The 27,768-nt window shown below is 53.3% G+C and overlaps 1 pseudogene; it reads left to right on the top strand.

Moving 5' to 3' along the window:
• The first annotated feature begins 1,407 nt into the window (after positions 1 to 1,407).
• Positions 1,408 to 25,238, top strand: LOC134434258 (olfactory receptor 14J1-like; annotated as a pseudogene).
• Positions 25,239 to 27,768: the final 2,530 nt, after the last annotated feature.

Below are 27,768 nucleotides of genomic sequence, written 5' to 3' on the forward strand. Positions count from 1 at the left end.
CTGCCCTGAGCAGCACAGCTCTTGTGTCCCCTCGCAGCAAGCACAGCCCTCAGCCCGGGGGCTCGGGGCCCTCAGTCCCTCCTGGGTTGGCAGAGCAGCCCCAGAGATGAAGGGCATCTCTGCGGCCATGTGCCCATTCCCTGCTGACCAGGGCCTGAGGGCCACTGTCCTGCCCTGCTGCTGCCTGGCAGGGGCTGGGCAGGGCTGGCCAGGGAAAGGCTTTTCCTCAGGCCCGGCTCTCTCTCTCTCCTTGCCTTGCCCAGGTGCTGCTGGCATTGCTGAGGGGCTCTCTGCAATGGCAGTTCCAGCTGCAGGGCCAGGCCCAGCCCTTGGGCTCCTCCTGTGCAGGCTGAGCACAGCAATGGGGTGTCCCAGCTCTCTGTGTCCGGGCAGCTCTGGGCAGGGCAGCCTGGGGGGCTGGCAATGAGCCCACTCTCCTGATTCTGGGAAAGGCAGGAGCCACTTTGTGTGCCAGGGAACCTCTGCTCTCAGCAGTGTCTCCTGGCTGTCCAGGGTAACACAGGAGTGGATCTCAGAAAGGTGCAAGTGCAGGGCAGCTGGAACAGGAGAGAGAGACAGAGCAGCTCTCCTCAGTCTGCACTTAGCCTTAGACATCCTCCTGTCTCACTGGACTCTGTTCGCCCCAGGTGCAGCAGAATCGCTCGTTCTGCCTTCCGTTATCCCCATCACTTCACCCAGGCTGTTCTGCAGCCCTACAGGAAATTCTTTATCCAAGCCTGTACACCAGGACTGGGCCCTGCTCTCACTGTTCCCCTGCACTGACTGGGGGTCAGGGCTGACTCCCAGGTGTCCTGCAGGCCAAGGTCCAGCTCCTCACACAGCATTGGCCAGCAGCAATCAGAGCTCCAGCAACAATGGTGAAGGAAGATCTCCTAGACATACACAAGGGGGAGGTGCTTAGTGGACAGAGGCTACAACAAAGAGTTGTGATTTTTCTGTGAGAAATTTCCCCTCCATTGCCCTGTCTTTCCTCCTTCTGTACGTTGAAATGTGCAGACACAGCAAATGTCCAACAGCAGCTCCATCAGGCACTTCCTCCTGCTGGCAGTGGAAGACACGCGGCAGCTGTGGCTCCTGCACTTCTGCCTCTTGCTGGGCATCTCCCTGGCTGCCCTCCTGGGCAACGGCCTCATCATCAGCGCCGTAGCCTGTGGCCACCACCTGCACACGCCCATGTTCTTCTTCCTGATCAACCTGGCCTTCAGCGACCTGGGCCCCATCTGCACCACTGTCCCCAAAGCCATGCACAATTCCCTCTGGGACACCAGGGACATCTCCTACTCAGGATGTACTGCTCAGCTATTTCTGTTTGTATTTTTCATTTCTGCAGAGTTTTCCCTCTTGACCGTCATGTGCTATGACCGCTACGTGTCCATCTGCAAACCCCTGCACTACGGGACCCTCCTGGGCAGCAGAGCTTGTGCCCACATGGCAGCAGCTGCCTGGGCCAGTGCCTTTCTCACTGCTCTGCTGCAAACAGCCAATACATTTTCCCTGCCCCTGTGCCATGGCAATGTCCTGGGCCAGTTCTTCTGTGAGGTTCCCCAGATCCTCAAGCTCTCCTGCTCACACTCCACCTTCAGAAAAATCTGGATTTCATTGGTCACTGCATTTTAGCTTTTGGCTGTTTTGTGTTCATTGTTTTCTCCTATGTGCAGATCTTCAGGGCTGTGCTGAGGATCCCCTCTGAGCAGGGACGGCACAAAGCCTTTTCCACCTGCCTCCCCCACCTGGCCGTGGTGTCCCTGTTTGTCAGCACTGGCACATTTGCCTACCTGAAGCCCCCCTCCATCTCCTCCCCATCCCTGGATCTGGCAGTGTCAGTTCTGTACTCAGTGGTGCCTCCAGCCCTGAACCCCGTCATCTACAGCCTGAGGAACCAGGAGCTCAAGGCTGCGGTGTGGACACTGATGAATAGACGGTTACAGAAACATTAAGCTTCTGACCAGTTTCTACAAATCTCATGTAATAAAAGTCATCTTTGATACCACTTGGGTTTGTTTGTTGATATGTTCTTGTCTTTTGGTTTACCGTTTTATTATTTACAACAAAGGAAGGTCACTGTTTGTGCCATTTGTCATTTTGTTTCTCTCAACCTTCACCGTGGCCTCAGACTGTGTCAATGAGGTGCTGCACTCTCAGTGGCTTCAGACAGAATAAAGGCTCTCCGAGCAGAGTTTTCATCAGAGACACCCCTTTTGTTGCCTTCCCTGGAGCAGCAGCAGCAATGTCTGTGTGCAGAGCTGGGGCAGATCAGGGCTGGCCCAGCAGCTGTGCCCAGCAGCCACAGCACTTGGTGTTGCCAGTGCTGCTGCCGTGGCCCTGCCCCGCTGCCCTGGTGGCCCTGGTGTTGCTGCAGGGCCTGAGTGCTCTCGGGGCCGGGCACAGCCCTGGGGGTGGCAGTGCCGGGGCTCCAGCAGGGACAGGCCATGGGCACTGCTGGGGCAGCGCTGACGCCTCAGCCCAGGGCCTGGGGCTCCAGGCTCCTTGCCCAGGCTCTCTCAAGAATATGCCCAGGCCAATGCTCAGCACAGAAAAGCCCCGTGAGCAGGCCTAGGCTGGCCGTGGGCAGGCTGGGGGCAAACAGCATGGCTGGGGCTCTGCAAGGGCCCTGGGGCAGACAGGAAGGAGCAGCAAAGCAGGGGCTGATCCATCCCCAGTGCACTGCACAGCCCAGGGCAGCGTCCCAGAGCGTCCTCATGGAGCTGTCAACAACATCCCCCCTCTGCAGCCCTGGCCTCTGCCCCAGCTCACACAGGTGCCCCATCCTTGCCGGAACAGACACGCCAGCACTGGCTCAGCAGCCACTGTTTGCACTGCACAGAGCAGGGGGAGCACCCCCATGCTGTTGGTGTGGGGACATGAACCTGAGGGAGCACAAATGCCATCAGCCCCTGGGGCCAGAAAGGGCTGGGGGACACCAGGGAAACCACTCAGGTTTGTCGTGGCCTCTGCAGTCAGCCAAAAAGTTTGTTCCCATCAGCTGGGAGTTTCCTGTCCTTCCCCTGCAGACCCTGTTGCAACTGCTACCAGGGTGGTTCCAGACAATCACAGAATCAGCAAGGCTGGAAAATACCTTGGAGATCATCAAGGCCAACCTGTGCCCTGACATTGCCTTGTCTCCCTGAGCTTCCTCTTCTCCAAGAGAAAAACTCCAGTTCCCTCAGCCTCTCCTCACAGGACTTGATTTCCGGGGCCCCCCCCCAGCCTTGTTGCCCTTCTCTGGACACGCTCCAGCCCTTCCGTGGCCTTCCTAAATTGGGGGCCCAAAACTGGACACAGCACTCGAGGTGTGCCCTCACCAGTGCCGAGTGCAGGGGAAGAATCACTGCCCTGCTCCTGCTGGCCACACCATTCCTGATCCAGGCCAGGAGCCATTGGCCTTCTTGCCCACCTGGGCACACTGCTGCCTCATGTCCAGCCTGCTGTCCATCAGTGCCCCAGGTCCCTTTCTGCCTGGCCGCTGTCCAGCCACTCTGTCCCCACCCTGTAGCACTGCAGGGGGTGTTGTGACCAAAGTGCAGGACCCGGCACTTGGACTTATTAAACTTCATCTTATTGGACTCTGCCCGTCCATCCAACTGTTCCCACTCTCTCTGCAGAGGCCTCCTACCTTCCAGCAGATGGACACACGCTCTCAGATTAGTTTTGTCTGCAGATTTACTACTGAAAGTCTCAACACTCTCATCCATGTTTTCAGTAACAATATTGAACAGAACTGGCTCCAGCAGAGACCCCTGAGGGACACCACAGGTGACTGGCTGCGAGCTGGATGTAGCAGCATTCACCACCACTCTCCGGTGTAACATTCACTGCCACTCAACTGGCCATCCAGCCAGTTGTAGGTATTTAGTTGATGCCCCTTGTTCTTTCAGAGAATATTAAAAAACTTAATAATTTCATGGTCAGTGGTGGTGTTCACAGAGGTGCCAGAAGTGGGAAGAGAAAAGGATCTGACTCCATGTTTCAGAAGACTAATTTATTATTTTATGATAGATATTATATTTAACTATACAAAAAGAATAGAAGAAAGGATTTCATCAGAAGGCTTGCAAGCAAAGGAGAAAGAATGGAATGATAACAAAATCCTGTGTCTGACCAGAGAGAGACACAGCTGGACTGTGATTGGCCATTAATTAGAAACAATGACATGAAGCCAATCACAGATCCACCTGTTGCATTCCACAGCAGCAGATAATTATTGTTTATATTTTCTACCTGAGGCCTCAGCTTCTCAGGAGCGAAATCCTAGCAATGGTATTTTTCAGAAAATATCATGGCTACAATGGTGGCTGTGCCCTAAACAACCTCTGACCACCTCTGATCTGCCACCAGCCCTTCTCTGTTTGTGACCAGCAGGAGACAGAGCTTTCTTTGGCAGTGAGAATTGCAGGAAACCTCCCCAAAGTGCGCCTTGGAAGGTTCAGGCTGGAGCTGAGGAGAAAGCAAAGTCCCTCGCAGGGCAGAATGTTGGTGCTGGAGGTGTGGCAGCGTCAGGCTGGGCCATGGCCGGGCTCTGTGTACCAGGAGCCGGCATCGCTGGGTGCAGGGAGCGCAGGGAGGGCCCAGCAACGCTGGGTGAGAAATGCTGGGGCACAGCGAGATGGGCAAGTGCAGCCATCCAGGGCAGAGGAGCAGCACGCCCAGGGGGCACAGCATTCAGGACAGATGGCCAAGGGCTGGGCAGGGCTGGCAGGGCCACAGGCACCCAGGCCTTTGTGCCCTGGGCTCGGGCAGCGCCTCTGGAGGCCCCACAGGAGGAACTTTCCTGGCAGGGGCTGCACTTTGCTTCTCCCTCGGCCTCCCTGGGGAGGCTGGCAGGGGCTGCAGGTTGATGCCATTTGTCCTTGCTGCCCCTCACATCCTCCTGGCCCACCAAGAGCCCCCAGGCAGCCGTGAGGGACAGGCCCTGCTGGCCCAGGCTGGGCTCAGGGCTTGGCCTTTCTGCTTCCTGCAGCCAAGCCAGGCCTTGCTCAGCATTGCAGTTCCCTGCTCAGAGCCTTGGGCTCCCTGCAATCCTGCCCTCAAGGATCTGCTCTCACCAGGCCCTGGGCAGCCTTAGGCACTCCCTGCCCTCACTGGGGCCCAGCCATGCTCCAAGGCACTTGGAGTTTTGCTGCTGACTCCTTGAGCAGCTTCTTCATCCTTCTCTGCGTGCCTGAGGCTCCTGGACCCAGCCCCAAATCCAGCGTGGGGCTGATTAAAATACAGAAAGGCCTCAGGAGCTCTTTGTCTCCCTTCCATTGTCTTTGAGTCTCCAGGGCTTGTGCAGTGATTGGAGTCAGTTTGGAGTTGTCTTTAGGAGGAAGATTTCAAAATGCACCTCATGATTTTTGGTTTTTTAATCACATCAGTATTTTTTTATTTTTTAGTTATGAGAAGAGGGGATAGAAGCATTCCCCAAGTGATCTGGACGCTGAATGTCTCCTTAGGAGGTCTGGGCATGGATAAGAATGAGCCCCTTGCAGGCTGAGCCTGTTTGGACCATCGGCTCCTCACCCTCAGCCTCACCATGTCTGACAACGCCCACCTGGGACTGACATCCCAAACAAAAAAGAAAAATTTTAGCATTTTTCCTTATAAATAAAATTTATTAATAACAAAATTAAAATCATATTTTTCTTTATTTAGGATAGTCTCATACAATATTTTTATTACCTATTTGGATATTTATATTAAAATTGGATACATTTCTAGCAACCAAGAAAATTAGTCATCATTGGGTCTAAGTAACACAATTCCCTTCATGAATTCATTAATTAATTTCTATAGGATATTTCTTCTTTCCCTTTATGTTAACTAGTTATATTTGTAGTCTTTTTGTCATCTTTTTTATCATCATTTTCTCAGACAGTATTGGGGGGGCGTGCACTTCGGGGTCCCTGGAGGCATTTCTGGGGCACATTTGGAGCAGTTTTGGGTCTGGGGAGGGAATTCAGAGAGAACTTGAGGGTCTGCAGGACACTTGGGGGAGCCGGGTGGGTACTTGGAGGGGCACTCAGGGATTCTGAGGGACAGTTCAGGGTCCGGGGCAGCACTTGGGGGTCCAGGGGGCCCTTGGAGGTCGTGGAGGCGAATTTGGGGCCCTTCGGGGTCCGGGCGGGCCCTTGTGGGGGGCTCTACCGGGGCTGTCAGGGGAGCAGGCGGTGATGGGAGTTGTAGGGGCGGGTATCATACGGTTTAACGGGGCCGTGGAGCATCACGGGAGTTCTGGGTGCATCTGCAATGGCTCTCGGTGGGGCGCCGGGCATGCCGACAGATAAAGTCCCGCCTGAAATGGCGCTCATCGTGCGCCGCGGAGCATGACGGGAGCTGTAGTCCCGATAGTGGTTGGAACAAAACGTTTGGGAGTCCGGGACGGCTCTTGGGGGACACCTTTGCGGGAGAGCCCCGACTTGAGTTCCTCTTGGGGGGGAAACGTAAACGGCACGGGAGCCCTTGGGAGGAGCTCCGAGAGCTCCAACCGGGCTCTTTAGGGTGCGAGTCGCGGCCGGAGTTTTAGGCGCGGGACTGCGTTCTGAGTGGCTCTGGGGCCACGGGGGACGAGAGCAGATGAATTCCCAGAAGTTGCTGTACCGACCATCTGTAAGTGTGCGAGCACTCAGGGGTTCGGGGGTGCTTATGGGAGTCCCGAATGGGCGCTGAGGCGGCACTGAGGGATCCTGGAGTGTTTGGGGGACACTTAGGGGACGGATGGGGACGGATCCCGGAGTTCTGTGGAGCGCGGGGCATGACGGGAGTTGTTCTCCCGGCTGCAATGGGGCTCACTCGGGCCGCGGGGTATGACGGGAGTTGTAGGCAAAAAGAAAATTTGCTGCCCGTGTAAGCACCTCCCCCAGGCCCGGATCCCTGGCGCTGATTGGCTGCAGCTGGAGATGGGCAGGAGCTTTGGCAAATGGGATGCAGTGGAAGTGGAACAGCCCATTCACCCTCTTCCAGTCCCTCCCAGTAAAGCCCAGTTCATCCCCAGTACAGACCAGTATAACCCCAGTGAAGCCCAATTGTTCCCCAGTAACCCAGTACAATCCAGTAACCCTCCAGTCCCTCCTAGTACAGCCCAGTCCGTCCCAATACACCCGAGTTCATTCCCAGTCGTTCACAATTCCTCCCAGTGTCATCCACAGGTACCCCAGTGTCCCCAGTCATCGCTGCAATTGCCCCAGTTTCCCCAGTTTCTCCCAGTATCTCCCAGTGTCACTCCCAGTATGTCCCAGTGTCTCCCACAGCGTTCCCAGTGTTCCCCAGTATGTCCCAGTCCTCCCCAGTGTTTCCAAGGACAATTTAATTTCTCTCGGTGGCCGTGGCAGCCAAACCCAGCAGTGGGGTCACTGCAGTGCCCATGGCCACAGCCCCTTGCAGTGGCCCAGTGCCGCTTGGGCTGATGATCAACCCTCACAGCTGGCCCAGGGCAGCTCTGCAGTGGCTTTGGTGGCACCTGGGGCTGGCACACACCTGAGCAGTGTGTCTGTTTGCAGTGGGGAAACTCAGGAGTTTGAGACTGCTTCAAAAAATCCCCCAAAAGGGAAAACTCCTCTTAGGCTGAGTGCAGCCAGCTCTGCAAGCACAGCAGGTCCCAGGGGAGTGAGGACAGATAGGATGTTGCTGGGCAATGTGGAGCAAGGTAGTCCACACTGGATCAGAGCTCCAGGCACAGCTTCTGTGAGAAGGCCAGAGCTGCTGAGGAGAGACCCTGGGTCAATGTCAATCAAAGAATGCATCGATCACCTCTGCTCTAAGGAGAAATTTAATAAAATACATCCTTTAAAATTGGAATGTGTATTTCTTACAAGTTCTTTGAAATCTTTCTCCATTACTGGACTAGGAAAAGTTTTATGATTCTCATATGGCTTTGATGATGTTTACAACAGACTCAGTCCCTGAGAGTGTCTTCAAAAAACTTCTCAAGAACTCAAAATTAAATTGAAAGTGAACTTCTAGTAGTTTTAATGAGTCCCACTGAGGGACACAACTGAGAATGTGTCCCCAGGTTCCAGGGACAGCAGAGCACTGGAGGCAGTGAAGACAGCTGGGGACAAACAAGGCCAAGGTGTCTCTGGTGCTGAGCAAAGCTGGATGTGTTTGAGGAATGCCAAGGGCCAAGGCCTGAGCCCCAGCCCCTAGCCAGGCAGATGCTGTCCCTCCCTCCTTGCTCAGGGCTCTTGCCGGGATGGGCACTGGCAAGTGGGGATGTGCAATGGCAAGGGCAGGAGCATGGGGCGGCCCCTGCCAGGCTGCTGAGCAGGGACAAGGAGGCAATGAGGCCCCAGGCCTGCAAGGGTCACTTGTCTCCTTCTCCTGCCTCAGGCCCAGGCCCAGCAGCCATGGCCAAAGTGCTGCCCAAGTTGGCTCTGGCAGGGCTGTCTTGCAGCTGCTGCACATGCCTGTGCCCTGTGCAGCCCAGGCTGTCCCACGGTGTCCCTGCCCTGCGCCTCTGTCCCTGCAGGCTGTCGGCATCCCTGGCTGCTCCACCTGGCTGGCCCCTTCCTTTGCTGACAGCTCTGCCTCCTGCCTGCCTCTGCCTGCCCACACAAATCCTGGGGCTGATACCCAAAGGCTTCATTCCATGTTTACCCTTCCTGTGAACTTTCAGCACAGGAACAAGACATGCAGGGGCTGCTTTCCGAGCGAGGGTGGAAGAGAAGAAGAAGACATCTGGCTCAAGGGTGCAGGGATAGAGAAAACAAGGAGTGAATCTGGGAATTTGGGGTGGGTTTTATGGAAATGGGTAAATTGTAATTCACATTTAGTGTCTGTATATAAGCAACAGAGTGGTAGAATCACATGCCCATGTAAGGTTAGCAGTTATCCCTCACCAGACCTCAGGCCTGAATAAATGACAGCCTATGAAATAGCAAATTAGTGTTCAGGAGCCTTATTCTGATGTTTCAGAGATTTGTGACAGTGGGGCTTCACAGACCCAAGGAGTCAGCTGTGACACTGTGCAAACTCATGGAACTAAGGGTCCATTGTGACACAGTAGAACCCCACGGAACCAAAATCCATTTGGGCACATTGGGGCCACATTGAACTAATGGTCCATTGTGATAGTGCAGATCCAAGGAGACCATTGTGACCCTGAGAAACCTCTTGGAACCAAGGAGCCATTGTGACACAGCAAGGCCTAGTGGAACCAATAGCCAGGAACAGGAGACAAGTGACCCTTGCAGGCCTGGGGCCTCATTGCCTCCTTGTCCCTGCTCAGCAGCCTGGCAGGAGCCGCCCCATGCTCCTGCCCTTGCCATTGCACATCCCTACATGCCAGTGCCCATCCCAGGAAGAGCCCTGAGCAAGGAGGGAGGGACAGCATCTGCCTGGCCAGGCGCTGGGGCTCAGGCCTTGGCCCTTTGCATTCCTCAAACAAATCCAGCTTTGCTCAGCACCAGAGACACCTTGGCCTTGTTTGTCCCCAGCTGTCATCACTGCTTCCAGTGTTCTGCTGTCCCTGGAACCTGGGGACACTTTCCCAGTTGTGTCCATTTGTGGGACTCATTAAAACTTCAAGAAAGTTTGGAGAGGGATATTGACTTTGAATTCTTAAGTGATTTCTTCACCTCCCTCTCAGGGACTGATGTTTAGGGACTCAGCACCCAACCCACAAGGGAAGTCCTTGTACTCTGTCTGTGCTGCTGGGCTGGGCCAGGCTCCTGGCACAGAGGCAGCTCCTGGCAAGGGCAGCAGAGCTGCAGAGAGATAGCTCTGGCCAGGAGCAGCTCCTCTCCCAGCCCAACAGGGCCGGGGCACTGCCTACAGCCACCCGGGCACAGCACAGAGGCACAGAGAGAGCAGAGGCAGCCTGGGCTGGGAGGGTGATTGAGCTCTCACTAGGGGATGAATCTTCACAGGATTTGAATGAATAATTCTCTGGCTCTAGGAAAGTTAAACTTCCATTCCTGGAGGCTTCTCCTAAGGCTGGCACATCCCACAGTTTCCATGATCTTTTGCAAGCCCTCTCCCAGTTCCTCCTCTGCAGAGGAGGCGGTCATAGGGCAGACAGGGCAGTATCTGCAGGCAGCAAGGGCAGGCTGCACAAGTGACAAAGAGGTTAAAGGGGTGGGGTGGGAGGACAGGAGAGACCCCTTCAGGGGAGAAATCTGCACAGCCCCTGGACACGGTGAGTCTCTGGCTGCAAGGCAATGCAGGTGAGTTCCTGGAAATGTCTCTGACAATGCCAGCACTGACAGGACCTGTCAGGGTGGCTCTCCTGGATGTCCTGGTGTGGAGCAGAACAAGCTCCAGAGCGGGGCTTCCCTGCTGCCCCCTCGGAGGCACGGGACAGGTCCCTGCAGGGACAGGCAGAGCTGCCCCAGGGCCGTGGGGTGGAGATGGGCTCTGTGAGCCCTGGCAGGGAGCAGAGCTGGGCACAGGGAGATGCTGCTGGCAGGAACAGCCCCACTCAGCAGAGACACGGGCAGGGAGGGACAGGGAGCTGCTGCCAAAAATGCTGGCCAGGGGGATGTGGCACCTCCCTGCTGTCCCTGTGGCTCAGGCACCTTCCCCCAGCAGCTCCTCCCTGGGCTTCTTTCCCATCCTAAACAGAGCCCCTGCCCTCATCCCATGGGGGCTTGGCTGTGCAGAGCCCCTGCAGCAGCCAGAGCCGAAGGAAGGAAGGACAAGTCCCTGATTTCCATCAGTCTCTGTGTCCCTGCTCTCCCCTGGCAGGAGCATTGTGACATTTCTCTGCCATCTCCAGGTGCCTGTGCTGTCCTTGTTGCCACCATTGGGTTACTGAGGCAGAGCAAGGGTTTGGGGCTGGCAGGTGCCCGTCCAGGCCGGGACCCTTTGGATCCTGCTGTGGAGATGTGTCTGTGGGAGCAGAGTGCCCAGGTGCCCTCAGGGCCATTCAGCTCATTCCCTGGGTATCCTGCAGGGCTGCAGGGTGCTCTCCAGAAGGGCACAGCTCTCCTGTGCTGTCTCTGGGCTGCCTGGGATCCCCATGGAGGAGACAGCTCAGTGGCAGGGCCAGGGAAATGCTGCTGGGCAGCTGCACCTGGGCAGCTGCAATGATCCCTCTGTGCACCAGCCTGGCAGCAGACAGCTGAGATCCTCATGAGGCACTCTGGGAGAAGGCGAGGGCTCTGTCCATCTGCTCTCTGCCCAGAGCCCTCTGCCCTCAGCACTGTCCTGTTTCTCTCTAGGGGAACTCCTCTGGGTGCCTCTCCTTCAGCTCCAAGCTGCCAGCAAGGGGCAGCTGAGAACAGCCCTGATGGGCAGAGCTGCTCTCTTGTCCCTGCACTGAGAGTCCATCCCTGTGCCTCTCACACCCATGCGATTTCATCTGCAGTGCTTTAGAAATGTCAGGGATTTCAGACACCCACAACCACTCCTAACTGTAGCAGGTGCAGCTGGATGAAAAAAGACAAGGAATTTCCTCAGCTCAGTTCTTCAGATGGGCAAATTGCAAACAGCAGGACTGAAAAGCTTTCTGGTGTTTGACGAGTCCATTTAATTCGTGATAATCCAGCCTTCTCGATTGCCTCTCACTGGACAGGACTAAGGAATCCTTTGGAGCCCATTTGTAAGTCCCTGCTCTCAATGCCTGCAAAACCCAGGGCCCAGGAAAGGGGAATGCAGAGAAGTGTTCCTAAAAAGAGAGACTCTGAATGTTGAATTGCTACGAGATATGTAATAGATTTTGCTCTGCATCTGGCCCAGCTCTCTCCTGCCTTTTCCTCCTCAGCAGAAAACCATTTCCTGAGGCAGCAAATGTCCAACAGCAGCTCCATCAGGCACTTCCTCCTGCTGGCATTGGCAGACACGCGACAGCTGCAGCTCCTGCACTTCTGCCTCTTGCTGGGCATCTCCCTGGCTGCCCTCCTGGGCAACGGCCTCATCATCAGCGCCATAGCCTGCGGCCACCACCTGCACACGCCCATGTTCTTCTTCCTGCTCAACCTGGCCCTCAGCGACCTGGGCTCCATCTGCACCACTGTCCCCAAAGCCATGCACAATTCCCTCTGGGACACCAGGAACATCTCCTACTCAGGATGTGCTGCTCAGCTATTTCTGTTTGTATTTTTCATTTCTGCAGAATTTTTCCTCCTGTCCGTCATGTGCTATGACCGCTACGTGTCCATCTGCAAACCCCTGCACTACGGGACCCTCCTGGGCAGCAGAGCTTGTGCCCACATGGCAGCAGTTGCCTGGGCCAGTGCCTTTCTCACTGCTCTACTGCAAACAGCCAATACATTTTCCCTGCCCCTGTGCCATGGCAATGCCCTGGGCCAGTTCTTCTGTGATGTTCCCCAGATTCTCAAACTCTCCTGCTCATACTCCTACCTCAGGGAACTTGGGCTTCTTGCTGTTAGTGCCTTTTTATCATTTGCCTGTTTTGTGTTCATGGTTTTCTCCTATGTGCAGATCTTCAGGTCTGTGCAGAAGATCCCCTCTGAGCAGGGACGGCACAAAGCCTTTTCCACCTGCCTCCCCCACCTGGCCATGGTCTCCCTGTTCCTCAGCACTGCAGCCTTTGCCTACTTGAAGCCCCATCCCTCCATGTCCTCCCCCTCCCTGGATCTGGGAGTGTCAGTTCTGTACTCGTTGGTGCCTCCTTCCCTGAACCCACTCATCTACAGCCTGAGGAACCAGGAGCTCAAGGATGCCCTGAGGAAAATGATGACTGGATGGTTTCAAAAGCATTAAACTGTCTCTTTTCTGTTGCAGAGCCTTTAGAATGTAACTCTTTACAATCTCAGACTTTTCCCCCTATTTGACTATATTTTTTTAGTAACTTCTTTGACTACTGTTGTTTTTACTGCAAAATATTGTAGCAATATTGTTTGCATTTCTGCATTAATATCTATATTATTTGAAGCACAAAAACTTACAAGTGGTCTGTTCCCTGTGCATTTAAATAAAAACAAGTGCCTGCCCCAACCTGTTTATCCAGGATTCTTCCTCAGCCTTTCTCTGTCTCTGCAGGGGGAGTGCCTGTGAGCAGAGGTGGCAGGAAGAGACTCCCAGCACAGCAGCACAGCCAGGGACAATGTCCCTGCTTCTTCCCCCATCTGCTCTGCCCAACTCCACCCTGTCCTTGCCAGCCCTGCTGTGGCTGTAAGGCCGGAGTGCTCTGGCAGCTTGGTCACTGTCCTGCTGTGTGTCCCTGCTGTGGCCACAGGCAGGGCCAGGCCATGGGCACTGCTGGGACACAGCTGGGCTCCCGCACAGCAGCTCCAGCAGCAAAGGGCATCTCCTGAGGGCAGGGCAGGGAGGCTTCGCTCCCCTCCAGAGCTGCTGTCAGCAATGTGCTCTAGAAATGCCCTGGCACAGCAAAGCCCAGGGCTTGGGGCAGGGGGGGAGTGTGCAGGGGGGGCTCACAGCAGTGTCCTAGCACAGCCAAAGCTCCTGGCATGGACCTGAGGCAGCAGCAGAGCAGGGCCTGGGCTGTGTCTCTGTTCTGGGACAGCCTGGGAAGGTGCCTCAGGGCAATTGTCCCACACCAGCCCCTGCAACCACCATTGCCAGCACTGGCCTCTCCCCACCTGCAGAAGGTTGTTTGTCCCTGCACGGAAGGACACCAAGTTACCAGGTCAGCAGGTGCCAAGCAAGCCACAAGAAAGGGCAGGAAAAACTTATGCATCAGAAGTCAGGCAGTTCAATAGCAAAAAACCTAAAAACCCAACCAAAAAAAAACCAAAGCAAGACCCACCCCCAACAACACAAAAACCCCACAAATAAACCAACCACAAAAAGAAAAGACCATAAACAAAAGAAAAGCAAATCTCCTATCAGCAGAAAATGTTTTACCACCCTGTGGCGGGAGAGGATTCTGTATTTGCAGCTGCTTTTTTCAAAGAAAAATATCTTAAAAAAAAAAACATTCCCTACCACTCTTGCCCTCCCGCTACTCTAACTTGATTTCTGATCATGGTGTGACATGGAATGGAACATTCCTTGGGTCAGTCCAGCCCAGCTGTCCCATCCCTGTCCCCCAGGAACACTTGCCCACCCCAGGCCCATAGGTTGGGGGTGTTGCGCGGGGCGAGCACTGAGACAAGGACAGGAGAACAGAACAAGATTTACTCTTGTCAAGGACAGTAGAACAGAACAGCCTTGGATAAACTGATTGGGGATGTACCTCTGGCAAGCAGAAGACACACAAAATGCAAGCAGGGTGCCAGCTCAGCTCTGCAAGGCTGACAAAGCAGAAGTTATGCAGAACAATAATACTGACATACTCAAAAGGGGGAGGGTCAAGGAACAGCCACCTAAAAGGACACTGGATGTTGAAGACAAAACCCAAAGAACCATGAAAGGATTTGAGATAAGGGGGTTCAACTATGTCAAATAAACTCAAAGGAACTGGAGATAGCTAATGGATACATAATCAGTGTGTGTAATAAAAACTCTGTTCAATCAATGCTTAAGGCACTCCAATGGAGGAAGAATGGCCCAAGTGACCACCATACTGTAATAAAGAATACCTGCTTTCAAATAGTCAAAACTGTTCAGAAGTTTCTATCCAGTGGGTTTCAGTATCAGTGGTGTCCTTGACTCCCTTATGCCCCACAGTTTCACAATGACTCCTTGGCTCCATGAGGCCCTGCTGTAGAACAATGGACCCTTGGTTCTATTGGGTTCCGTACTGTCAAAATGGTCTCCTTGTTCCTGCACTGCCACAATGCTCTCCTTGATTCCACGAGGCCTTGGTGTGTCACAACAGCCCCTTGGTTCCATCAACTGCCAGAGTGTTACCCTGGTCTCTTGGATCTGCAGGCTCACAATGGACAATTGGTCACAAGCAGCCCTGCTGTGTCACCCTGAATATTTGGCTCCATGGAGACCCACAGTGTCACAATGGCCCCTTGGCTCCATGAGCTTCCACAGCATCACCATTGTCTCCTTGGATCTGCAGTATCTCCATGGACCATTGGTTCCATGTGGCCCTGCTGTGTCACAGTGGTTCCTTGGTTCCATGAAGCCCCACTGCAAAGCAATGGAATCTTGGTCCTTTGAGGTTCTGTACTGTCACAATGGTCTCCTTGGTTCTGGACTGTAACAATGGACCCTTGGTTTCATGAGATTCCATGACATCACAATGGTCTCCTTGGTTCCACGAGGTTCCATGATGTCTCAATGGTCTCCTCATGGTTCCACGAGGCCTTGCTCTGTCACAATAGACCCATGGTTCCATGAGCTTCCATGGTGACACCATGGTCTCCTCAGATCCACATTGTCACAATGAACAATTGGCTCCATGGGCCCTCCTGTGTCACAATAAACCCTCAGTGCCATGAGGTTCTGTGGTGTCACAATGGTCTGCCTGGTTCAACGAGGCCCTGGAGTGTCACAATGGCTGCTTGGTTCCATGAGCTTCCATAGCATCAACAATGGTCTCCTTGTTTCTGCAGTGTCACAATGGATCCTGGTTCCACGAGGTCCCTAAATGTCACTGGTCTCCTGGCTTCCATGTGGCCCTGCTATGTCAACACAGCCCCTTGGTTCCATGAGTTTCTGTACTGTCAGCAATGGTTCCTTTGTTCCACTGAGGCCCTGCTGTGTCACAATGGATCCTGGGTTCCATGAAATTCTTCAGTGTCACAATGCCCCCTTGGATCCATGAGGTCCCACAGTGTCACCATGATGTCCTTGGATCCACACTGCCAAAATGGGCCATTGTTGCAGCTGCAATAGCTGCTAATAAAGCCCAGGGTAGTGAAGCAAAAAGGGCCTTTGCATGGTACCCACAGATGTTTAATTCAGCCGTGCGGTGAGATGTTCTGGGTCACAAGGCAGGACTCCTGGGGGGAGTCCAGGTTTCTGTATCTCCACAGGAAGGGGTTGATCAGTGCCATGGGGGCAGTACAAAGATGGGGCCAATGGGGGAAAGGGAGGGAGGGACTGAGGGACACAGAACAAGGGGAAGGAGCCAATGGGATCGCACAGCTTTTGAGGGAAGCTTCTTGTATCTCCCTAACCCAGGGAATGCCTCTCAGGGTCTCCACAGCTGCAGAGTGTCAAAATGGCCCCTTGGTTCTTTTGGGCTCCTCAGGATCCCAGTGGCCCCTTGTCTGCATGAGGCCCAACTGTGTCACACTGGCCCCTTGCTTCCGTTGGGCCCCACAGTGTCACTATTGTCCCTCCCCTTAGTTCCATGAGGCCCTGCAAAGTCACAATGGACCTCTGGTTCCATGAGTCCCACATTTTTCCATGAATCCTTAGCTCCATAGGGATGACTCATTCTTATTTCCTGTAGTGTCACAATGGGCCCTTTGTTTCATGGTGCCACACAGGCCGCAGTTGCCCAACGGGGCCTCATAGTGTCACAATGTACTCCTTGGTTCCATGGAAACACAAAATGCCACAATGGCCCTTTGGTTTCACAAGGCCTCAAGGTGTAGAAATGGCCCCCATGGTTTCCTGCAGCCATGCTGCGTCACAATGGACCTATGGTTCCATGATGCCCCAAAGTGTCCCAATGGTCTTCTTGATTCTGCACTTTAAGAATCTCCCCTTGGTCCCATGGAGCCCCACAGTGTCACTATTGTGCCCTTGGTTCAATGAGGCTTTGCTGTTTCACAATGCTCCTTTGGTTCCATGAGGCCCCATGCATCATAATGGTCTCCATGGTTCCATAAGGCATTCCTGTGTCACACTGGCCTCTTGTTTCCATAGGGCTCCCGAGTGTCACAATGGTCCCTGGCTTCCACGAGGCCCTGCAGTGTCACAGGGGTCTCTTTGGTGCTGCAGTATCACAATGGACCCTTGGTTCCATGGGGACACACAATGTCAGAAGGGTCTCCTTGGTTCCATCAGGCCCTGCAGAGCCCCTTGATTCAACGAGGCCTCCAAGTGTCATCATGGCCTCCAGGATTCCATGAGGCCCCACAATGTCACAATGGTCCTTTGGTTCCATGGGGTCCTGCACTGTTTCATGTTTCCTTAGTTCCATGGGGGTCTGGAGTGTCACAATGGACTCCTTGGTTCCATGGTGCCACACAGTGTGACAACAGCCCCTTGGGCTGCCAAGACTCCAGAGTGTCACAATGGTTCCATGGTTTCATGAGGCCTTGTAGTGTCACAATGGTCTCCATGATCCCATAAGGCCTTGCAGTGTCACAACAGACCATTGGTTTCATGCAGCCCCACAGTGTCACTATGGTCCCCTTGGCTCCACAAGGCTCTGAAGTGCCACAATGGCCCTTTGGTTTCACAAGGCCTCCAAGTCTATAAATGGCCTCCATGGTTCCATGAGGCCCTGCTGTGTCACAATGGACCTTTGGTTCCATGATGCCCCAGAGTGTCACAATGGTATCCTTGGTTCCACGGTGTCAGAATGGACCCTTCATCCATGGACACCCAGAGTGTTCCCTGTAGTCCCCTTGATTCTACCAGGCCCTGCCATGCTCCAATGGCCCCTTGGTTCCAGTGGGTCCCAAAGTGTCAGAACAGTCTCCATTGTTACATAAGGCCCCACAATGTCACTGTGCTCCCGTTGGTTCCCGACGGCCCCACAGTGGAACAATGGACTCTTGGTTCCATGAGGTTCCTCAGTCCCAATGGTCTCCTTGGATCCGCAGTGTCACAGTGGCCCCTTGGCTCCATGTAGCCACGCTGCGTCACAATGGCACATGGTTCCATGAGGCCACACAGTTTAACAAGGGACCCTTGGTTCCATTAGGCCTTGCTGTGTTACAATGACTTCGGGTTCCATGAGCTTTCACACAGCCAGCAGCAGTCTCCTTGGTTCTGCAGTGTCACCATGGACCCTTTGTTCCATGAGGTTCCGCAGTAGAACACGGTCACCTTGGTTCCGTGAGGTTCTGCAGTGTCACAATGGATCCATGGTTCCACCAGGCCTTGCTGTGTCACAACAGACCATTGGTTTCATGCAGCCCCACAGTGTCACTATGGTCCCCTTGGCTCCACAAGGCTCTGAAGTGCCACAATGGCCCTTTGGTTTCACAAGGCCTCCAAGTCTATAAATGGCCTCCATGGTTCCATGAGGCCCTGCTGTGTCACAATGGACCTTTGGTTCCATGATGCCCCAGAGTGTCACAATGGTATCCTTGGTTCCACGGTGTCAGAATGGACCCTTCATCCATGGACACCCAGAGTGTTCCCTGTAGTCCCCTTGATTCTACCAGGCCCTGCCATGCTCCAATGGCCCCTTGGTTCCAGTGGGTCCCAAAGTGTCAGCACAGTCTCCATTGTTACATGAGGCCCCACAATATCACTGTGCTCCCCTTGGTTCCCGACGGCCCCACAGTGGAACAATGGACTCTTGGTTCCATGAGGTTCCTCAGTTCCAATGGTCTCCTTGGATCTGGAGTGTCACAGTGGCTTGGCTCCATGTGGCCACGCTGCGTCACAATGGCTCATGGTTCCATGAGGCCACACAGTTTAACAAGGGACCCTTGGTTCCATCAGGCCTTGCTGTGACACAATGGACTTCTGCTTCCATGAGCTTTCACATTGCCAGCAGCAGTCTCCTTAGTTCTGCAGTGTCACCATGGACCCTTTGTTCCATGAGGTTCCGCAGCAGAACACGTCACCTTGGTTCCATGAGGTTCTGCAGTGTCACAATGGACCCATGGTTCCACAAGGCCTTGATGTGTCACAATGGCCCCTTGGTTCCAAGAGCTATCTCAGGGTCACAATGGTCTCCTTGGATCCCCACCATCACAATGGACCATTGGTTCAATGTGGCCCCAATGTGCCCAAATGGATTTTGGTTCCATGGGGTTCTGCTATGTCACCATGGACCCTTTGTTCCATGAGTTTGCACAGTGTCACAGCTGAAAACTTCAGTTTGTTAGGAACCACAGTCACCAAATCTCTGAAATATCAGAATAAGGCTCCTGAAATCTAATTTGGTATTTCAGAGGGTGTAATTTACCCAGGCCTGAGCTCTTATGATGAAAAACTCCTAACCTTACGTGGACATGTAATTCTACAATTGTCTTGCTTCTACACAGTCAGTATATATGAATTACAATTTACCCACTTCCATAAAATCCACCCCAAGTTTCCAGATTCACCCCTTGTTTTCTCTATCCCTGCACCCTTGAGCCAGATGTCTTCTTCTTTTCCAACCATCCTTGATGGGAAAGCAGCCCCTGCATGCCTTGTTCCTGTGCTGAAAGTTCATAGGCAGGGGAAGAGTGGAACGAACTCTTTTGGTATCAGCCCCAGGATTTGTGTGGGCAGGCAGAGGCAGGCAGGAGGCAGAGCTGTCAGCAAAGGAAGGGCCCAGCCAGGTGGGGCAGCCGGGGGATGCCGACAGCCTGCAGGGACAGAGGCGCAGGGCAGGGACACCGTGGGACAGCCTGGGCTGCACAGGGCACAGGCATGTGCAGCAGCTGCAAGACAGCCCTGCCAGAGCCAACTTGGGCAGCACTTTGGCCATGGCTGCTGGGCCTGGGCCTGAGGCAGGAGCAGGAGACAAGTGACCCTTGCAGGCCTGGGGCCTCATTGCCTCCTTGTCCCTGCTCAGCAGCCTGGCAGGGGCCGCCCCATGCTCCTGCCCTTGCCATTGCACATCCCCACATGCCAGTGCCCATCCCGGCAAGAGCCCTGAGCAAGGAGGGAGGGACAGCATCTGCCTGGCTAGGGGCTGGGGCTCAAAGTCTTTGGTTAACTCAGAGGTCTTTTCTAAGCTCCCGCTGTGAGGGGAGCAGGACGGCAGATGGAGGGCACAGTGGAGAATTAAGCCATTGAGAACAGGCACAGGCAGTCCAGTTCTGAACAGCACAAACCGGTGCCAGAAGGGGGCGGGGCTCGTTGTTTCAGGACTGGTTCCTATGGGAAGCCTCCTGCTTCCTATGGCAGACATCCCGCTCCAGTCAGGCCAGCATGCCTGGGTTAGAATTTTAAGGGTGTCATCTCAGTCCTTGGGGAGTGTTATAAATTGAGATGACAATTTGCCAAGTAAAACCAATTGAGAATTTATTGATTACAGCGGGCAAAGCAATAAGCAAATCAGCCCTGGGTGACAGGGCTCCACTCCACCACTGTCACACTCTTCTGATTTTCCGTGGAGTTCTTATACAGTCCTGCTTCCGGGTTGATGTGTAGTACTCTGCGTATTCTTTTGTGTTTAGGTGGTCATAGTGGTCATAGTCCACCTCCTGGGGTCTGAAGATGAAGGTTGGTAATTTTCCTTTGTGTGATTCCTGGAATTTTTAGGCTCAATCTGCTGAGTTCCTGGAATCCTTGGTTTACTGAGCGGATAAGCTGATACTGTGTTATCAATCATAGCAAACCTCCCACCCATATTAACAGTTTACTAAACAGATAAACAAATGTTTGTGAAACCTATTGTCTTTTGGTTTCACCTTCCTTATCCTTTAAAGTCTGGAAATTTACTTAAACAAACTAGAGGTGGTGCAGCAGTCTTACTGGAATAACTTTGTCAGTTTTGATGAACAAACATAAAGTTTTAACCCATTACAAGGGGGGCTTCAATCTCTGTCCTTCACAGCAGTTGTGAGGCAGATGAAGGATCTTTGGACTGTCTCTTACAGAATGACAATCCAAAACATAAAAAAATTTATGCATTTTCCTGTAAAAAAAAGTAATGAATAAATAAATGACAATTATTTGTTCTAATTTATTTATAATAGTGTTATTCTATATTTGTATTACTTAATTTTATATTTACATTTAAAAATCTATACATTTTTAGCAAGCAAAAGATTTATTGGTCATTGGTTCTAAGTAACACAATTCCCTTCATTAATTCATTGACCAGTGTTGGCTATTGATTTCTCCTTCTTTGTTATGAACAAAAATTCGGTTAATATTTTTTTGTGAGAAAAAGTTACAAAGAGGCAGACAGATCACTGGCCCTGCCCAAGTTCTGTGTGTTTTGTTATTGTAATCACGGGTCGTTGTGGCTAATTGCTCCTTTTGTATTATAAGAGCCTTGCCCTAGGCTGAGTTGTACCTTTCTCAGAATAGGGAAGACACCTGGAGGGGGGGGTTATGCAAAGTGACTCCAACGACCAGAATGCTTTGTGGGACCCCCGACTCCAAACCCATGAAGAAATCCCAAAAGCAACGAGCCAAATAAGAGTTGAGAGAGAGACTGGAGTGATGTCTGGATGTGAGGAGCAGAGCGCTAGGCCTGCAGAGATGCTGGAAAGCTTCATCGTTCCTCACCCTGTCTTCGATCCCCGGGCCAGGTCTGGGAGGGGAGCGAGACTCGGACCGAACTAACATCTTACGGGGACATCACACCCTAAAGGCTCCCACGAGGACTGGATCCCCCAGCCCTGCCCCTCGTGGACAGAGCTGTGCATATCCTCCTCCTCTGAGTCGCCCTGGGAGAGACGACGGATGCTGCAGACCCATCGAGCCACCCAATCCTGAGCTGATCACTTTTAATAAAGGCATTAAAAAGGAGAAGAAGTCTCCTGGCCCTGTTTATTTCAGCTGGGATGCTCGTCCGGGATAGCAATGCCGCAAGAGGACTCAGGACTGGCCATCTTGGATCTTCAGAGGACAGCTGGCTACCAGGACCAGAGAGATCGGCTCAGGACAGTGACGCAGAGGAGCACCGGACTGATGGGAAATCCGGTGGCGGGAGTGGGAGACGTGCGCATGTGTGTGTGAGTGAGACGCGGGCCGGCAGCCGGACCTTCGAAGTGAGAGTGGACCCCTTAGTACTGCGTTTCCTGACTCCTGCGAAGGGGCAGGCTGGGAACAGCGGGAAGTGAATGGACTTAGTGTGAGTGAAGTCGTCTCCCAAGGGGGAATAAAGGGCCCCCCCCCCTTTGGGCGTGCGAAGGGAATTTGTGTTTGAGTGGCACACACCCAAAGTAAGTCCTGACAGAGGGAGGTCAGGCACCTTTGTAAGTCTCGAGAAGGATCCGAGTAAGAATTGTCAGCCTCGAGAAGGATCCGTGTAAGAATTGTCAGTCCCGAGAAGGATTCGGGTGTTTCACAAGCCCTGCAGGCAAAGTAAGTCCTGACAGAGGGGGTCAGGCACAAACCCCAGCGAAGGAGGCTGTGGTTTGCTTTTAAGTCCTGATACGGTGAAGCCTAAAAATTGGCGGGTTAGGCAAACTAAAAAAATCAGGCAGTTGTTTTTCCTGACTGAGGGAGTCAGGCACGACCCGGATTCTTGGCCAAGGCTTCGTGTGTTCAAGTCTCGATAGATGTAAGACCTGACGTTGGGAAGTTGGGCAGTCAAGAGATTGGGCAGTTGTGTCAGTATAAAGTCCTGAGCATCAGGCAGAAATCTGAAGTTCAGTGGAGGAGGCTGAAGCTCCTCAAACAAGGTTTTTTTTGAAATTCCTGGTCAGTAGAGGCACCTTCGGGACTTTTTTATTAAGACCTGAAAAATGGGAGGTTGTAATAGTAAAAAGACCGGCAAGAAACTGAGGGATATACCTCCCAGTAGTCCCTTAGGAGAACTGTTAGTAAAATGGGATTCTGTAGAGGCCATGGAGGGATTAGATAAAGTGAAAATGATCCATTATTGTATGGAAGCGTGGCCAGAATTAGAGTTGCAAGGAGGATGGCCTTGGTGTGGGACATAGGATAAGTGGATGTGCCAACAATTAAATAATTATCTGACAGCTCGAAGAGATACTGATCCTGAGCAATTACTGTATGTATCTTGCTGGGTAAAGAGCGCTGTTGGGGATGAAGGGGTGCGAATTTGTAAGGTACAGAGGAAGAAAGAGGGGAATGAAGGAGGGGATGATAGAACTAGTAAAAGATGGGACCCCCTGGATTATTTGCCTCCCTCTGCCCCTCCACCTTATAATCCTCTTCTTCAAGCACCTCAAGCCGCCCAATCCTGAGCTGATCACTTTTAATAAAGGCATTAAAAAGGAGAAGTCTACTGGCCCGGTTTATTTCATTCTTTATGCTAATTAGTCCTATTTAAAATCCTTTTGTCATCTTTTTAATAATTTTCACAGACAGGGTAAAAGAGGACACTTAGGGGTCCCTGGAGACATTTCTAGGACACATATTGGGCAGTTTTGGGTCTGGGGAGGGAATTCAGAGAGAACTTGAGGGTCTGGAGAACACTTGGGGGAGCCGGGTGGGCACTTGGAGGGGCACTCAGGGATTCTGAGGGACAGTTCGGGGTCTGGGGCAGCACTTGGGGATCCAGGGGGGCCCTTGGAAGTCAGGGAGGGGAATTTGGGGCCCTTCGGGGTCCGGGCGGGCACTTGGAGGGACTCGAACGGGGCACTCTGGGGTGCGGGGGGTGATGGGAGTTGTTGGCGCGGGTATCATACGGTTTAACGGTGCCGCGGAGCATCACGGGAGTTCTGGGCGCAGCTGCAATGGCTCTCTGTGGGACACGGGGCATGACGCGAGATGAAGTCCCGACTAAAATAGCGCTGTATGAGGGCCGTGGAGCATGATGGGAGCCGTGGTCCCGGAAGTGGTTCGAACGCGATGTTTGGGGATTTGGGAAGGCTCTTGAGGGACACTTTTGCGTCCAAGCCACATCTTCAGATCCTTGGGAGGGAACGTAAATGTTTCGCGAGCACTCGGGGCGGGGGAGCTCAGGGAGCACCGGATCCCGGTGTTCTGTGGAGCGTGAGACAGGACGGGAGTGGCAGTGCCGGCTCTAGGAAGGTTCACTTGGGACGCAGGGCATGACAGGAGTTGTAGGTAAAAAAAAAAAGGCGCCCCCCCCCCCCCCTAGACACCGCCCCCGTGGCCTCCATCTCTGGCGATGATTGGCTGAGAGCAGTGATGAGCGGGATCCTCAGCAAATGGGAGCCGGTAGAAGTGGGAACAGCCAATTCACCCTCCCCCAGTCCCTCCCAGTACAGACCAGTTCATCCTCAGTACAGCCCAGTACAACCCCAGTGTCCCTCCAGTCCCTCCAAGTACAGCCCAGTCCCTCCCAATACACCTGAGTTCATTCCCAGTCCCTTCCAGTTCACCCCAATTCCATCCAGAGGATGCCCCTGTGTCCCCAGTCTTCTCAGCAATGTTCCCAGTGTCCCCAGTTTGCCCCAGTATCACTCCCAATTATGTCCCAGTGTCTCCCACAGCGTTCCCAGTGTTCCCCAGTATGTTCCAGTCCTGCCAGTGTTTCCAAGGACAGTTTAATTTCTCTCGGTGGCCGTGGCAGCCAAACCCAGCAGTGGGGTCACTGCAGTGCCCATGGCCACAGCCCCTTGCAGGGGCCCAGTGCAGCTTGGGCTGATGATCCACCCTCACAGCTGGCCCAGGGCAGCTCTGCAGGGGCTTTGGTGGCACCTGGGGCTGGCACACACCTGAGCAGTGTGTCTGTTTGCAGTGGGGAAACTCAGGAGGTTCAGACTGCTTAAAAAACTACAAAAAGGGAAAATGCCACTTAAGCTGAGTGCAGCCAGCTCTGCAAGCACAGCAGGTCCCAGGGGAGTGAGGACAGACAGGATGGGGCTGGGCAATGTGGAGCAAGGTTGTCCACACTGGGTCAGAGCTCCAGGCACAGCTTCTGTGAGCAGGCCGGAGCTGCTGAGGAGAGACCCTGGGTCAATATCAATCACAGAATGCAGCAATCACCTCTGCTCTAAGGAGAAAATAAAACAAAAAAATACCTCAATTAAACTAGAAATCTGTATTTCTTAAAAGTTATTTTAAATCATTCTTCATCACTGGACTAGGAAAAATTTAATGACCCTCTCAGGGCTTTTGTGTTGTTTACATCAGACTCAGTACCTGAGAGAGTATTCAAAAACTTCTCAAGAACTCAAACTTAAACTGAAAGACTGAAGTTTCTTGAAGCTTTAATGTGTCACACTGAGGGACACGACTGGGAAAGTTTCCCCAGGTTCCAATTAGAGCAGAACACTGGAGGCAGTGATGACAGCTGGGGACAAACAAGGCCAAGGTGTCTCTGGTGCTGAGCAAAGCTGGATGTGTTTGAGGAACACAAAGGGCCAAGGCCTGAGCCCCAGCCCCTGGCCAGGTAGATGCTGTCCCTCCCTCCTTGCTCAGGGCTCTTGCCGGGATGGGCACTGGCACGTGGGGATGTGCAATGGCAAGGGCAGGAGCATGGGGTGGCCCCTGCCAGGCTGCTGAGCAGGGACAAGGAGGCAATGAGGCCCCAGGCCTGCAAGGGTCACTTGTCTCCTGCTCCTGCCTCAGGCCCAGGCCCAGCAGCCATGGCCAAAGTGCTGCCCAAGTTGGCTCTGGCAGGGCTGTCTTGCAGCTGCTGCCCATGCCTGTGCCCTGTGCAGCCCAGGCTGTGCTACGCTGTCCCTGCCCTACGCCTCTGTCCCTACAGGCTGTCGGCATCCCCCGGCTCCCCACCTGGCTGACCCCTTCCTTTGCTGACAGCTCTGCCTCCTGCCTGCCTCTGCCTGCCCACACAAAGCCTAGGGCTGACCCAGACTCCTTCTGGGGTATGTGTTGCACCCCAGCTCTTCCCTGTGAGGGAAATTCTTTTGTTCTTGTGTCCAGTCCAGATCTCCCCAGTGGCAATTCACATTAATTTTTTCTTTTTATCTCCCTGTTTACTATTATGTTAAAAGGGTCCACCATGTCTGTAACCACTCTTCAGTCCCTCCCAGGGCTCTCCTCTGCTGTCCTCAGTCCCCACCCTACTGAGCACAGAGCTCCTCTGTCCCTGTACAGTGCTCATGTGCCTGAGGCCATGGGTGTCTGGACAAGAAGGACGGTTCTTTTCTACAGGAAGGAACCCACAGAGCCCCAGGGGTTTGAAGGCAGATGAGAGGCACTCAGCAGACGCCAAGTCCAGCCAGACCTGTCTGTCCTTGCAGCTTTTGTCTGAAAGCAACCCTTGGATATTTGTGGAGTTTTGGAGGTGGAGTTTCATTTCAGCCATGAGTGCCTGGACCAGAATGACAGTTCTTCTCCACAGGAAGGAAAGGGCAGAGCCCCAGTGTTTCAAAGGCTGATTAGAGGCAGCCCCAAGGAGGCCAAGGCCAGCCAGACCTGTTTGTCTTGGCAGCCTTTGTCTGGGAGCAGTTCTTGGGTGGATTGAGTTTGGGAGGCCAAATCCCAGTTTATTCCATGGGCACCTGGATGAGAAGGACAGTTCTTTTCCATAGGAAGGAAAGTACAGAGCTCCAGTGTTTTACAGGCAGATGAGAGCTGGCCCTCAGGAAGCCATGGGAACCTTGACAGTCCTGGCAGCTTTTGTATGGGAGCTATTCTAGGAAATAAGGAATTTTGGAGGGGGATTCCCACTTTTGGCTATGGACACCTGCACTTGAAAGGATTTTTTTCCATGGAAAGAAGAGCTTGGCCCCCCAGATGTTTTGAAGGCAGATGAGAGGTGGCCCCCAAGATACCAAGGCCACCCAGAGCTGTCTATTCTTGCAGGTTTCATACAGGAATCATCCTTCCATATAACTGAATTTGGACGTAGAATCCCAATTTCCGCCATGAACATCTGGAGGAGGAGAGTTCTTTCCGACAGGAAGGAACGCACTGAAGTCCAGGGTTTTAGGGGCAGGTAAGAAGCAACCCTTCAACATGACAAGGTCAGCAACACCAGTCAAGCCAAGCCAACCAGAACTTTTCCATATTCTTTGATCCTTGGGTCCCTGCAGCATCACAATGGCCCCTTGGTTCCATGTGGCCCCATAGTATAGCAAGAGATCTTTGTGTCCCTAAGTCCAGTGATATCACAGTGGCCCTGTTGGGTCCCCATTGGCACAATGGCCCCTTGCTTCCATGAGGCCTTGCAGTGTCAAAATGGTTTCCTTGGTTCCATGGGACTGTGCAGAGTACCACAATGGCTCCTTGGTTTTATTGGGCTCCCCAGGATCACAATGGACCCTTGGTTCCTCAGGGCATACCTGTGGCACACAGGCCCCTTGGTGCCATGGGGACTCAGAGTGCCAGAATGGTATCATTGCTTCCACGAGCCCCTGCAGTGTCACAAAGAGCTCCTTTGTTCCACAAGGCCCTGCTGAGCCCCTTGACTCAATGAGGCCTCAAAGTGACATAATGGCCTCCAGGATTCTATGAGGCCCCACAGGGCTCAATGAAGCCCTGAAGTACGGAATGGCCTTTTGATTCCATTGGGCTATTCACTGTGACATGAGTTCTTAGTTCCACTGAGCTCTGCAGTGTCACAATGGCCCCCTTGGTTACCCAGAGTCAGAAGGCCCCCATGGTCTCATGGAGCCCCACTACGATACCCTTGATTCCATGAGGCCCTGCCATGCTACAATGAACCCTTGGTTAAACAAGGCCCTGCAGTGTCACAATGGCCCCTTGGTTCCAGTGGGTCCTGAAGTGTCATAATGATCTCCATGGTTCCTGAGGCTCCAGAATGTCACAATGGACTTTTGACTCCATAAGTTTCCATACTGCAAACAACTCTCCTTGGTTCCACAGTGTCCAATGTGACCCTTGGTTCCACGAGGTGCCTTGCCTCCCACAGCCTCTCAGAGAGCCTTCTCCCCCTCAAGGTCCCCAACAGCCCTTCATGGCCTCTCAGAGCCCGTCATGGCCCCTAAAATCTGCTCATGGCCCCTCCAAGCCCCTCTTGGCCTCTCATGACCCCTCGTGATCCTTCACAGTTCACAGCCCCTCATGACCCATAGCAGCCCTCTCATCCCCTCCCAGAGCCCCTCATAACCCCTTGTTATAAATTGAGCTGACAATTTGCCAAGTAAAATCAATTGAGAATTTATTGATTACAGCGGGCAAAGAAATAAGCAAATCAGCTCTGGGGGACAGGGGAGTCTCCGCTCCGCCGCTGCCGCGCTCTTCTGATTTTTCGTGGAGTTCTTATACAGTCCTGCTTCCGGGTTGATGTGTAGTACTCTGCGTATTCTTCTTTTGTATCTAGGTAGTCATAGTCCACCTCTCGGA

This window comes from Melospiza melodia, unplaced genomic scaffold (assembly GCF_035770615.1).
Source record: "Melospiza melodia melodia isolate bMelMel2 unplaced genomic scaffold, bMelMel2.pri scaffold_34, whole genome shotgun sequence".
Lineage (NCBI taxonomy): Eukaryota > Metazoa > Chordata > Aves > Passeriformes > Passerellidae > Melospiza > Melospiza melodia.